The sequence below is a fragment of the Bos javanicus genome, chromosome 11 (assembly GCF_032452875.1).
Source record: "Bos javanicus breed banteng chromosome 11, ARS-OSU_banteng_1.0, whole genome shotgun sequence".
Classification (NCBI taxonomy): Eukaryota; Metazoa; Chordata; class Mammalia; order Artiodactyla; family Bovidae; genus Bos; species Bos javanicus.
The window spans coordinates 75,201,339-75,214,673 of NC_083878.1; the positions used below are offsets into that span (position 1 = coordinate 75,201,339).

General features: G+C 49.5%; 1 protein-coding gene across 2 annotated transcripts in view; it reads right to left on the reverse strand.

Annotated features, from left to right (window-relative positions):
• KLHL29 (kelch like family member 29) overlaps window positions 1-13,335 on the reverse strand; it is a 335,083-nt gene that overhangs the window by 88,063 nt on the left and 233,685 nt on the right. The window lies entirely within an intron of this gene.

The following is a 13,335-nucleotide window of genomic DNA, read 5'->3' on the forward strand; positions in this document are numbered from 1 at the left end:
GCCTGACCCACCTTGCAGACAGCCTGAGAGGCTTTTTGCCTGTGGCTGCTTCTGTGGATCCTGGGTGAGGGAGAGGGTCCCAGACAAAGCCCCTCCACTGACATTCCCTCCTTAGCAGACTGCCTGGGCCCTCACTCCTCTCCTTTCACTCTTCACAGTGCTGCCTGGACACCACAGCTCCGTCAGTTCTGTGCTGGGGCCCATGGCCTCAGGTGCATCATTCATTCACTCATTCATTCGCCCCACTTTTACTGAGAAGCCATCATGTGCTCGAGACCATGATAAACAGTCTCTGGCCTAGGGGGCTATAGGAGAAATCACAATTATAACAGCTAATATCTGTCAAACCCTTGGATGTGCCCATTTACAACCCTCAAGGCCTAAGAGTTCTTTGAGGTATCAAGATCAGAGTGTCCACTTCCGTTGTTCACTGTACAGTCAGCTTCGGTCACCATAATGAAATACCATAGATTGGGTGACAAAACAACAGAAATCCTCACAGGTCTGGGGGCCAGCATGGCGGGGTCCTGCTGAAGACTCTGCTCCTGGCTTGTGGATGGCCACCTTCTAGCTGCGTCAGAGAGAAAGTTCTAGTTTCTTCCTATTCTCATAAGAACACTAATCTCATCCTGGGGGCCTCCATCATCATGATTCCATCTAAACCAAATAATCTCCCAAAGGCCCCACCTTTATTTATTTATTTATTTTTGGTCTTTTTTTTTGCTTTGTTTTTGGCCATACCACATAGCATGTGAGATCTTAGTTCCCAGACCAGAGTCTGAACCCTCGCCTCCTGCAGTGGAAACACAGAGTCTTCATAACTGGTCCATAAGAGAAGTCCCCCCAAAACTCCATCATTAAATACCACCTCAGCGGGGGCTACGAATTCAACTCTAGGAATTTTGGGGGAACACAGTTCCGTCCTTTGCCACATAGCATGCACACCGTGGGTACTGAGAAAAGGCTTGCTGTATTGAGTTGAGTTCTGTCTGTTGAGTTCTGTCTGACTGTTGTTTCTCTGCCTCACTTTGTCCACCAGACCCCTGGGGTGTTTCATGGAGGGCTGGCCACCCACAGGCCTGACCAGCGTTCGCTTGGTCTTCCCACCAGCCTGAGCTCTAATTTTCCGGTGGTTTGCTTTTTTTTCTCACAACATAATCTCCATGATCTCTAGTCTTTCCCGAATGCTGTTGAAAGCCTTGTTGTATTTATCTCTGGAGAATCCGCCGTGCCCCTGTGCAATTTTCCATTGTCATGGTTCATTTTAATTTCCTCTAAGGCTGTTGGCCACTCCCGTGTTCAGAAATAGCTTGTTCCACTTAATAAAAGCGCTTAAATATGCAGACACGAGAAGTTTCCTATGCTTGCTCCTAAACATCAGAGTAAGTGGAGTGAGATGCACGCCCCGCCTCGTGCAGTGAGGCTGTGCACACGCCAGGTGGCTTCCCAGGAAGGAGGAGCTTGGAATCAGAGGTACAAGGATGGAAGCAGGATCTGAGAATTCCTGGTGGAAACCCGGCCGGCCTGGGTGGTTCCCTGTGCCATCGTCCAGCTCACAGCACAGGGTCTCCTGCAGTGCCTGCCATCTCCATAATGACCAGAGCTCTGGCCCTGCAAGTGGGAGGTCTGGGCTCCAGGCCGGCACCACCTCTAGCGCCTTGTGCCCTTGCACAAGTCAACTCACCTCTTAGAGCCCCTGCTTTTTCATCCAGAAAACATCCCTGATGATCCTTCCAGGACTTTCCTGGTGGTTCAGTGGTTAAGAATCTGCCTGCCAACACAGGGGATATGGGTTCAATCTCTGGTCCAGGAAGATCTGACATGCCGTGGAGCAACTAAGCCTGTGGGCCCCCAGCTACTGAGCCCGCACTCTAGAGCCCACGTGCCACAATTACTGAAGCCTGCCTGCATACCCTAGAGTCCACACTCTGCAACGAGAGGCCACGGCAGTGAGAAGCCTGTGCACCGCAATTAGAGAGTAGCCCCTGCTCCCTGCAATTAGAGAAAGCCTGGATGCAGCAACAAAGGGCCAGTGGGGCCAAAAATAAAATAAATAAATAAATTAAAAAGATTCTTCTGAAGGCTGATATCAGTAAGGAGTAGAAATTCCCCATTTTCAGGGCTTATCACAGAAGCTGGGGCAAAGCAGGGTGCAGCAAGGGCAGCTACTATTACTATTTCGGAACCCAAGCCTGCAAGAAGGATGCTCAAGGCAGTCTGTCTTCTATGTCCATTTTCCCCTGGGTTGCTGGAGCTAGAGAATCCTCTATAAGCTATGGATTATCAAGAAAGGACAGAAAGAAGCAAAGCCGGCTGGACTGTGATTCACACACCATGTCTACCGAAGCCTAGCTATTGGGCCATAAAACCAAAGCCACGGTATTCTAAGCTCTGGTGGCAACTGGTCTGGATTGCAGGTCAAGGTCTCAGAGCTGTGCTGGGCTTGCCCAGGGAGCCAAGGGCAGAGTCCCTGGGCATCTTTCTTTGGCTTATGTAACAGCAGTGAGGAGCCAAGAGCCTAGGGTGGCTGGTGATGAGAACAGGAAGGGAGAGGCACAGACACTGACTTAAAATCCTGGACAGAATGGCAGCTGGATGCTCACGTGGGTGCACAAGTGTGCACACACATGCACTTGCCTACCTACACACCAAACCCACAACCCCCCCATGCCTTTCACATGCCTGCACACACCCCCCATCCCCAGCCTGCTTGGGCAGCCAGGGGATTCCAGCCCCCACAGGGCAGGTGATGCTGGCAGACACCCCTTGCATGCCCCACGGAATCTTTTCTCTCTGATGGCTCTGAAGCACAGAGTCCCCCATGGCCACTTTGAGCTTCCCTCCCAGACACTTTTTCCTAAATCAGTTTCCAATCTGACTCATTTCAGTTTTAAAACAAGAAAACATCAACAAACACGATGAAGGGAAACAGATGGTAACAATTACAGGAGGGAGAAAACAGCCCGTTCCCTCTACAAGGGGCAGGCGAACAGACTGGTCCCAGACAGTGCGTCGTCCCCAGGCCACTGCTGGAGAGACCTGGACACAGGGCTCCAGGGCTCATTGCCACGGCAGGGCACAGGCCAGCACTGGGGATGGGGCGACGGGCACGAAGGCCTCCGGGCCCCACAAGGCAGGCTTATTGTAACCTGGCCGCCAGTTCTCCAGTGAAGAAGGGCTAGACATTCCAGCACATTCCAGGCTACCTCATTACCTCTGATGCCCTGTCTGAGGCCCGAGGTCTGTGTGGGGTGGCTCCCTCCCTTGTACAGTGGGCACTGTCTCTACTACAAGTCTGTGAGCTCCTTGGGACAGGATAGGGTTCCTCCTGGTGGGTGGTAGTTAGAGCTGGGTGTCTGGGTTCAAATGCAAGTCCTGCCGCTTCCAAGAGGGGTGAGATGGGGGCAAGTTAATGGACCTCTCTGTGCCCTGCCCTCCTTTCCTCACCCCTCAAACAGGGATAAATGTAGACCTTCAGCATGGGATTATGAATTAATAAGTGCAAAAGACTTGGAAGCCTGCTCAGCACATAGGAGTGCTGTGCGTAGATGCTGTCTCGTCATCACTTGTGCAGACAGCCGGCTCCTTGTCTGGCACCCAGATAGCCTGGGAAGGGGCTGCCAAGGGAGGGATGAGGAGGCGGGCCAGAAGCTGGGTCCTGAAAGGTGGGGCACACGCCAGGCAGGGCAAGCCACGCACTGCAGTTAGGGATGAGAGGATAAGCCTGCGTTGGAGTTCGGTGCCCGAGGGTCTGGGGGCAGATGGCCGGGTCCACAGTCCTGAGCTGGAATCTGCCGTCCTCCGTCCCCTAGGACCACTGTTTGTCCATCCTTTATGGTTCGAGTACGACAAGGATGCTACCCTTCAGCAGATCAGGTGGGTGGAGAGACAGGCAAGGAAAAAAGTGCAACCTGGAGAGATCACATGCTGTGATGGGGGAGGGGGCAGCCTCTGCCCTAGCTGTGTGGATCCAGGAAAGCTGCCTGGAGGAGAGGGCTGAGTCCTGAGCCTCAGGAGAGGGGTATGGTGGGGGTGAAAGCAGGGGGTGATGTGCCATTCTGGGCACAGGAAACATGATGCCCTTGGGGTCAAAACATGAGGGCATGCTGAGTGAGGGTTTGGGTTCCTGTTCTTTCATTGCTGAAGCCCCCCCAGCAAGGATGGAGTGGCTCTGAGTCTCGGTTTCTCCACCTGCAAGGAGAATGACAGTCCCCACCTTCCCAGGCCCGAGGAGAATCTATATCAGGACATGTATGAAAAGTGCCCAGGGGGCTCCTATACAGCAAGGTGCTGACTGCAGGGGGCTGCTGTTTTGGCCTCATTTGTGCACACAGGTCACACGAGTGGCATGAGCACCCCCTGCCCCCAACACAGCGGTAACCACACTTCCCACACGTGGCTGGGGACTGAATGTGTGCGTCCCCCCAGAGTTCAGATCCTAACACCCAGGTGATGGTGTTACGAGGTGGCCATTTGGGAGGGGGTTAGGTCACGAAGGTGGAGCCCTCGTGAGAGGTCCAGGTGCCTTTAGAAGAAGGTGAGAGATGCCGTCTCCTCCCTCTGCTGTCTGCCGAAAGGACCCAGGGAGGAGTCAGCGGATGGCAACCCTGAGTAAGGTCCTCACCAAAGCCTGATTGTGCTGGCCTCCTAATCTCAGCCTTCCACTCTGCAGAACCACGAGCAATAAATACCTGTTGTTTATAAGCCGCCCAGGTTACGGTTTTTCATTAGGGCCGTCTGAGCTAAGACATACACATGCACCTCCCGTGGTTCACACTCCAGGGCACAAAGAGACAGCAGCTGGCATGCACTGATGCCCCACACGTGCTCCCACCTCCCCCAGCAGCACACCTCCAGACTCACTAAGCCCTAGTCTCTGGGGATGTACACTGGCCACCCCTGCACCAGGGCCCTGGATGCCAAAGCTGCATTTAACCCCCTCACTTGACATCATTCTGGGCTCCTTCTGAGCATTAGGTGGGAGGCTGTGGAAGCTTCAGGATGAAGGGGAGGAGAGTAGACTTATCCCTTCCTCGCCCCTTCCAGGGCCTGTTCCTCACAGACGTGTGTCAGCCAGCGTATTGGGTGAGCACTCCCCAAATGCAGGGGGCAACTTCCTGCTTCACATTTTGGTGGCAGCTCCTTCTAATTTAAACTATCAATACATCCATACTCCCCTTGTTCTTCTGGGGGCTCAGGATTCTCACAATTTTTCCAGGCTGCCCATTTCTCCGCCTGGAGGAGTCTCTCCCACCCATTTAAGGCCAGGCACACTTCTCTCCTCCCAGATGCTCCAGACCCGGCCCCAGGAAGGCAGCAGCCCGGGGGGCATGGGGTGGGAGGCTGGGGTCTGGGCAACCTGGACAAGACCATTCTTCCCTCTAGGTCTCATTTGAAAAATGGGCAGTTGGAAAATAGCAGTATGTCTTAGCCTGGAGGCCTTTTCCATTCTCTCACCTGGGCTCCCTCACTCTGGTGGGCAGAGGGGGGTGGCCTGGGGCTCTGGGTTGCTAAGCCAGTGCCTCAGCTGCTGCTGGGGGAGGCCTGAGACCCCCACACCGGACACTTGGCAGGGTCAGCCTCCTTTGCAGGCACATGCTGGGGACTGGGGCTTGGAGCACTCTGGTCCTTCCTCCAAGGCTGTCCCTGCAGCGGTGTGGGTTCCTTGGGCTGCTAGGCTGAGCACCATTAAGACAGTGTTGTGGTAGCTCAAAGAACAGACTTTTGGAGTCTGTGGGAGAAGTCAAGGGTGGGATGATTTGAGAGAATAGCATTGAAACATGTATATTATCATATGTGAAACAGATCGCCAGTCCAGGTTTGATGCATGAGACAGGGTGCTCAGGGCTGGTGCACTGGGATGACCCTGAGGGATGGGATGGGGAGGGAGGTGGAAGGGAGTGTCAGGGTGGGGAACACACGTACACCCATGGCTAATTCATGTGAATGTATGGCAAAAACCACCACAATATTGTAAAGTAATTAGCCTCCAATTAAAATTAAAAAATATATAATCATGAACATTAAAAAAAAAAAAAAGACAGTGTTGCAGTAGCTCCCTGAATGCTGGACCCATAGTCAGGACCGGGCTCACCCACAGGGTAGTTCTCTTTACGCATGGCATACATCGGCCTCTACGACCATCTTTGTGGACTTGGCCTTCTCTCTTAACTGCTGGTGTTTCTCAGCGTTCTAGAATGTCCTTCTTATTTTCACCTGGTTGCCAAATCTTTGCCACCTTTAAATCCAAGACCCCACATACTCAAATGCCTCCTGCATACCTCCACTTTGATGGTCCACCTGCCCCTCCAACTCAGTGTTGGATTTCCAGTGTCTTCTTCTCCAGCCCAGACCTGCTTTCTTGGCTGTGTGCTCGGTCCCAGAGCCAGTCCCCTGCCACAGTGTCCCCTTCCGGAGCGCAGCAAGACCATACCTAACCCCAGGAGGCCAGGCAGGCTGGGAGTGGAGAACACAGAACTGGGCTTGGGTATGGGTTAACTTGGCATGAGTCCTTTGCTTTCCTAAGGGGCGCTCTAGGTGGGAGGAGCCAGGAGATGTTAAGTGAGACAGACAGATGAGAAAATCAGAAGCCATGAATGGAAATGAGGAGAAGGTGACATGAGGGAGAGTGAAGCAGGCACAGCCCCATCCTCATCTGTCTGCCTCACCTAACATCTCCTGGCTCCTCCCACCTAGAGCGCCCCTTAGGAAAGCAAAGGACTCATGCCAAGTTAACCTCATACCCAAGCCCAGTTCTGTGTTCTCCACTCCCAGCCTGCCTGGCCTCCTAGGGTTAGGTATGGTCTTGCTGCGCTCCGGAAGGGGACACTGTGTCAGGGGCCTGGCTCTGGGCCAAGCACACAGCCAAGAAAGCAGGTGTGTAGCCCGATAGCTTTCTGAAGCCACTGGCCACATACTGAATACTTTGGGGATTCATTGAACCTTTCCTCTCATGGAGGACACAGCTCATCTGGTCAGGTTATGGATTTAGGAAAGATTTTAATATTTCAGTCTCTGCTTTACTAATGACATGTGTATCAGTCAATCAGTGTTCTCCAGAAAACCAGAGCCAATAGGAGATTATTTAACTAATTAATTAAGTATAGGGAATTGGCTCATGTGATTAGGGGGGCTTAGAAGCCCCAAGACCTGCAGTTGGCAAGCTGGAGACCCAGGAGAACCAAAGCTGTAAGTTCTGGTCCAAAAGCTGGCAGGCTCAAGGTCTAAGAAGAGCAGATGGTTCAGTTCGAGTCCAGAGGTAGGGAAAAAACCTGTGTCACAGCTCAAGTGGTCAGGCAGAAAGAGTTCCCTTTTATCTGTGGGAGGGTCAGACTTTCTGTCCAGATACTTAACTACTAGATGAGGCCTTAGGGAGGGTCATCTGCTTTACTCACTCCACTGATTCAAATGTTGATTTCATATTTTATGACATCCTTTATATGTGGAATCTAAAAATAAATGATACAAATGAACTAACAAAACAGAAAGAGACTCACAGGCTTGGAAAACTTATGGTTGCCAGGGGGACGGGATAGTTAGGGAGTTTGGGAAGGAGATATACACGACGCTATATTCAAAATAGATAACCAACAAGGACCTATTGCATAGCACATGGAACTCTACTCAATGTTATGTGCCAGCCTGGATGGCAAGGGGGTTTGAGGGAGGATGGACTCACGTATATGTATGGTTGAGTCCCTTTGTTGTTCACTTGAAACTACCACAACATTGTTAATCGATTTACCCCAATACAAAATAAAAAGTTTAAAGTGTTTTTTTTAAAGACATACAGGTATACATTCTGCAAAAGACATGTAAAAAAAATCAAGAAACATTTGTAGAAGTCAAACAATGCCCATAAAATATATATGTAAAGTCCATACATAAAATATGTATAGTACATGTATAAACACCATTTTTAATACGGGCAAAATAAAAACAAGAAAAGTATGACCAGCACTAGGAAAAACAACAACAAAAAGCAAATGTTAATTTCATCCAGAAACACTCTCACAGACACACCCAGAATAACATTTGGCTAAATATCTCGCCGGCTCTGCCTTGGCCAAGTCAAGTTGACACATAAAATTTACCGTCTACTACAACTTCCACAATGATGTCACTTCTTGTTGCAATTTTTATACAAATCTGTCCTCTGGGTAGGGAGAGTCCAGGCAGCAAAAAAAAAAAAAAAAGCCAAAACAATAAGAATGCGAAGCAGGGCTCGAGAATTCCTTCCATCATTACGGAATTTTTCCTCCGGCTCTTCCTTCCCAATAAATACTGCCCACTCCCAGGAGAGGCAGGGTCAGTCTGACTCTTCTCTATCTCCCTGCAAATAAAGGAAATAACACCACTTCCCAGCCCCTCTGCGCCCCGCATCTCAGCCCCACCTTGCTTGCTTCTGAACTGTTGAAACTGTAGTGGGCAGTGTCTTTTGTGCTTCCAACACCCTTGGGTACCCTTTCCCGCCCAGCCTTCCCAAGCTGCTGCTTTATGCATTACCCACAACATCAAAAATGTTCCACTGGTGGTTTCAAGATTCCTAAAAAATAGATTCAAAACATCTTTAATACTCTGTGAGGAAGCAATATATCACAGAAAAAGCGGTAACCTTTAATATTGCTGATACTATCCAGACGGAAGGCTGATCAGGAAGGTAACTGCTGCCTCTTATGCCGCGTGGCTGCTGCTAGAGGTGCATTGTGGCAGTCCACCCACCCACAGTTTGTGCTCCCAAGAAAGGGAAATGCTGAATTTCCAAGTGTCTGCCCAATGCCCTTTTTATATAACCTGAAAAAGACTCACGGTATTTGAAGGTGATATTTTCCAAGAAAAAACCTTCCCCTATTAACACAACATGCCTGAAAGTAGAAGACTGACCGTTTCTATCGCAAAAACAAGTCCTGCACGGAACGCATTTTCCTTCCCTCCCCCCCCTCCCCCCCCCCCGCGGCTTTACAGAGTCCGACTAAGCACAGCCCAGGGGCACGGAGCCGTGAACACGGAGCTACGGCTGAGCCTCGTCAAGACCAGCTGGAAGGAGGGAAAGCTAAATGGATTGTTATGTATGCAAGCTTCACAACGACTAAAAGCCAGCAAGGAACTCCCTTCCCTTGAGAGCATGAGGGGCAGGTGTGGGGTGGACATGAGCCCCAGGGAGGCCTTCCTGCCTGGTAACTCCTGAGGGGGTCCTCGGCAGGTCCCGCCCCCGGTCCGCGGAGGATGCAGCCGGGAAATCAGATACGTGGATTTGCCATCTTGTTTACTTTCGTTTTTTTTTTTTTTCCCCTGAAGGTTAATGTTATGGGCAATCAAAGCGAACTGCGAGGGGGAGACGGAAGGCAGAAACATGGAAACCCTTCAGACCAGTGAAAGGTTTCGTTTACCTTTGGTAAATAAAAGCGTGTTCCTGTTTTCCCAAGGATATTTCTGTTTCACCAGCTTACAGTTCAAACTGGGCCGGGCAAACATACTGTGACATGGTCACAGCCCTAGCCCGGAGAGAAAGCTCTGATATGGGAAGTCGAAACCAAACAGAGGTATTCCCCATCCACTGTGGTGCTCCCTCAGCTTTGGGAGTCAGAAGGGTTGAGGCCACAGGACCTCCGGTGTGACCTCTGGCTGTCTGCCCCGGTCTGAGTGGGGCTCCGTCGTGACGGACAGTGGGGACAAGGCCAGAGTCGTCAGACTGGGTATGAACCCCAGAACCACCTCTCACGTGCTCTGTGTTCTGGACGGGTCTCCAGGCTCCTCCAAGCCTGTTTCCTGATCTGTAAAAATGGGGTGGTATCAATCTTACAGTTCATGGGGTGGGCGGGAATGATGGATGGCAAACCCACAGCCTAGGGCCTGGCATGGATTCAGCTCCTCCAAAATGAGAGCTTTTATTATTCTCATTATTCTAGAAAATGTCTCTGTGAATTGTTTGCTTGGTGATTGAAACTACGTCTCTTTTTAATAAAATCTTGATTTAAAAAAGGCCCGAAGGCACCTCTAGTTTCTTTATTTAGCGGAACAGGGAGTGCGGTGAGGACGATATTGCGATACTTGGCAAATCTCTCACTCTGACATTCATTGCCGTGTCTTGTTTCTCCTCTTTTCATCGTTCCCTCTTTCGCCCAATTTAAGAAAGGTTAGTTTAGGGGAAATGAGAGTCATGAGGCTCCACCCACTTCCGAAGCCTTCCTGTCACAGAATTAAGGAATCTGATGAAAGCTGAGTGTGAGCTCTCTGCAGGGCTCTGTAGGAAGAGAGAAGCCGGGTCAGAAAAGAAAGGCTCTGAGGGGCTGCCTGGGGCGGAGTGTCAGCGGGAGAGCCTGGGGGGACAGCAGGGAGGGAGGTGTAACCCCTGGACATGCTGCCACGTGGGGAGACATGGACAGGAGCACAGAGGGCCACAGTCCCTGCTGGGACCTGCAGGCCCTAGAGAGGTCATTCTCATGAGTCCCGAGGGGATGGACTCTGGAATCCCTCGTGAGAAAGAAGCCAGGCCTTCAGGCCCAGCAGACCAGAGGCCACAGTGAACCGCTTCCCAAAAACAGAAGCAGAAGTGGGTCCTTTGGGCCCTGGAGCAGGGATGGAGAGGGAATATTTGCTGACAGGGGGCAGAAATGAGCTTGTGCTTAACAAGGGCGATGGTGCTGTCACTCTGCTGAAGGCCAGAGAAGCCCAACCCGACTGACTCGGCCACTTCATTTAAAAACATAACCTTCAGCGCCAGCCACGTCTATGCAGTGACCCCCAGAGCATGTAAGTCATCTGGTTGCAAAAGTGAGCGTGCCGGTGTGAAGCTGGTGGTGTGAAGTCACCTAGACTGGAGTAATGCGTTTTCTCCCAGGTGAGGGTCATGCAACATGCTATGTCAGCACCATTCCTTCCCGCCAAGCCTTCTGCCCTTGTGCGGAAGTGCTCAGCCCACACCTGCCCACCCTGGGATGAAGCCTAGTTCCAAAGAGCCCAGGACCTCCTCCCTGGAATGACGCCACTTCCAGCAAGGTAGCTCTCAACATGGAACACAGTAGAGAGAGGCTTCTGGGCACATGGGCTCCTGGCCTTGAGCCACAAGCAAGCATGCAAGGACCTTTCTACAATGTCCCAGTGGCTCTGAAATCAAAGGCAGGGTCAGGGGAAGGGGTCGGTGTCGTCTCCAATCATGGACCATCAGGGTGCTGAAAACATACCAGCTGCAAGTACAAAGGATCAAGAGAAATACTTGGACTATTCTGCTAATTTTATTAAGCATAACAGGATTTCAAACCATGCTCAACTTCTGTGCAAAGCTCAGGGATGTGGGGAGAGCCAGCACTGATGTTGTTTCCATGTCTTTTGTGTGCTCAGTTGCTCAGTCGTGCTCGACTCTTTGCGACCCCATGGACTATAGCCTGGTGAGCTCCTCTGTCCACAGAACTCTCCAGGCAAAAATACTGGAGTGGATTGCCATTTCCTCCTCCAGGGGATCTTCCTGACCCAGGGATCGAACCCAGGTCTCTTGTGTCTTCTGCACTGGCATGCGGTTCTTTACCACTGTGCCACTGTGGTACACAGTGTGTTCACCTCTGTGTTCACTGCAGCACTATCTACAATAGCTCTTGTAGACAGTGCTGCAATGAACACAGGGGTGCATGTGCCTTCCCCTAAAAGACGGCTGACAAGACACAGAGGAGGGCTGAGCTGTGAAAGGGGGTAAAGATCCAGAGATGATGGGAGACTGGAGGGTTAAGCAGACATGGAGAGGAAGAAGGGACTTGCTGTCTAGAATAGAATTCTGGGGGAACCTTGTGTTGGTGGAGGCAGAGATGGTCTGGCTCTGTAAGGAGAAGCAGCCCCTGACTCCTGGCAGCCGCATCTGGCTGGGCACTATCTTCTCCCCACTCCTGGCTCCCTCTGCTCCAGCCCTGTGGGGGGCTGGCTGCTTCCTGACCCGATAGCATGTGCATCCTCACCCCAAGCCTGTTCTTCCCTTGGGTGTATGAGTCACTTATGCTCTTAAGTCCTTTAGGTCTCTGTTGAAATGCCAGTGAGGTCTTTCCTGAACCCATTATTTAAAATGACACACCCAACACTCCGTACTTATTTTTCTCCATGGTGCTTATAAAATATTGTCTGATTCAAAAGGATGTATATTCCCCAGTTTTTGTGCATGGTATTCTATACTTGCCCATTAGGAATGCTAACTGCATTCTCAGATTTTCTATACTCTCACTTTTGTTTCTATTGGTTGTTTATAGGATGTGCTAAAAGTCTCCCACCGTGATTGTGGATTTTTCTACTTTTTTCCTTGTAATTCTATCAATTTTTGCTTCATACATTTTGGAGCTATATTCTTTTGTGTATGCAATTACTGTATCTTCCTGGTGAAATGAAGATTTGCTTTTTAATAATCAGTAGATGCCCTTTAAGTCTGTTTTTAACTCAAAAAATACTGCTTTTTGTCTTAAAGTCTACTTGGTTTGATATTGATGTAGCTACACTTGCTTTTTACATGGACTCTTTTTTCCCCATCTTTTTACTTTTAATCTTTCTATATCTTTTATCCTTGAATGTGTTTTTATAGACATCCTAGAGTCAGAATTTTTAAATTGTTTGAAAACTTTCTCTTTTAGTCAGAACATATCTGTTTGATGAACTTACTAATGTACTCAGGTATAAACATCACTTTATGAAATGCTTTCTATTGGTCTCAGGTGTTCTAGATTTCTCTTTCTCTTCCTTTTCTTTCTTACAGATTAAATATTTTGCATTATTTCATTGTAATATCCTTAGACATTACTACCTGTATCCTTGACTTATTGATGTCTAAAATTTATTGATATTTATCTTCTCTTCCTTGTCAATTCAAGGACCTTAAAATAATTAAACCCCATTTACCATCCCCTCTCTCCTCCCTATGCCATTTTTGCATCTGTTTTTTTTTCTGTCTGTGTTAAGCTCCATATGCAAGTATTTTTATTGTTTTATAAGTTAATATCCACTTAGACATATTTTTACAGTTTTTTATTGCTTACATTCCTTCCTGAAACTCCAACCTTTCATCTTGAATTAATTTCCTTCTGCCTGAGGAATATACTTTGGTATTTCCTTTAGTGTGGGTTTTCTGGTGATAAATTATCTCAGCTTTGGTTTGTCTGCACATTAAAAAACTCATTTTTGTTCTCGAAGGGTATCGTCACTGGGTATAAAATTCTAAGCTGACAGTGTGTTTCAGCACTTTATAGATATTCCCATTGTCTTCTGACTTCCAAAATTTTGTGTTTAATTATTATACCTTTGGAAGTAATCCTTTCTTCCCCTGCTTTTTGGATTTGTCTCTGTCATTAGTTTTCAGCAGTTTTA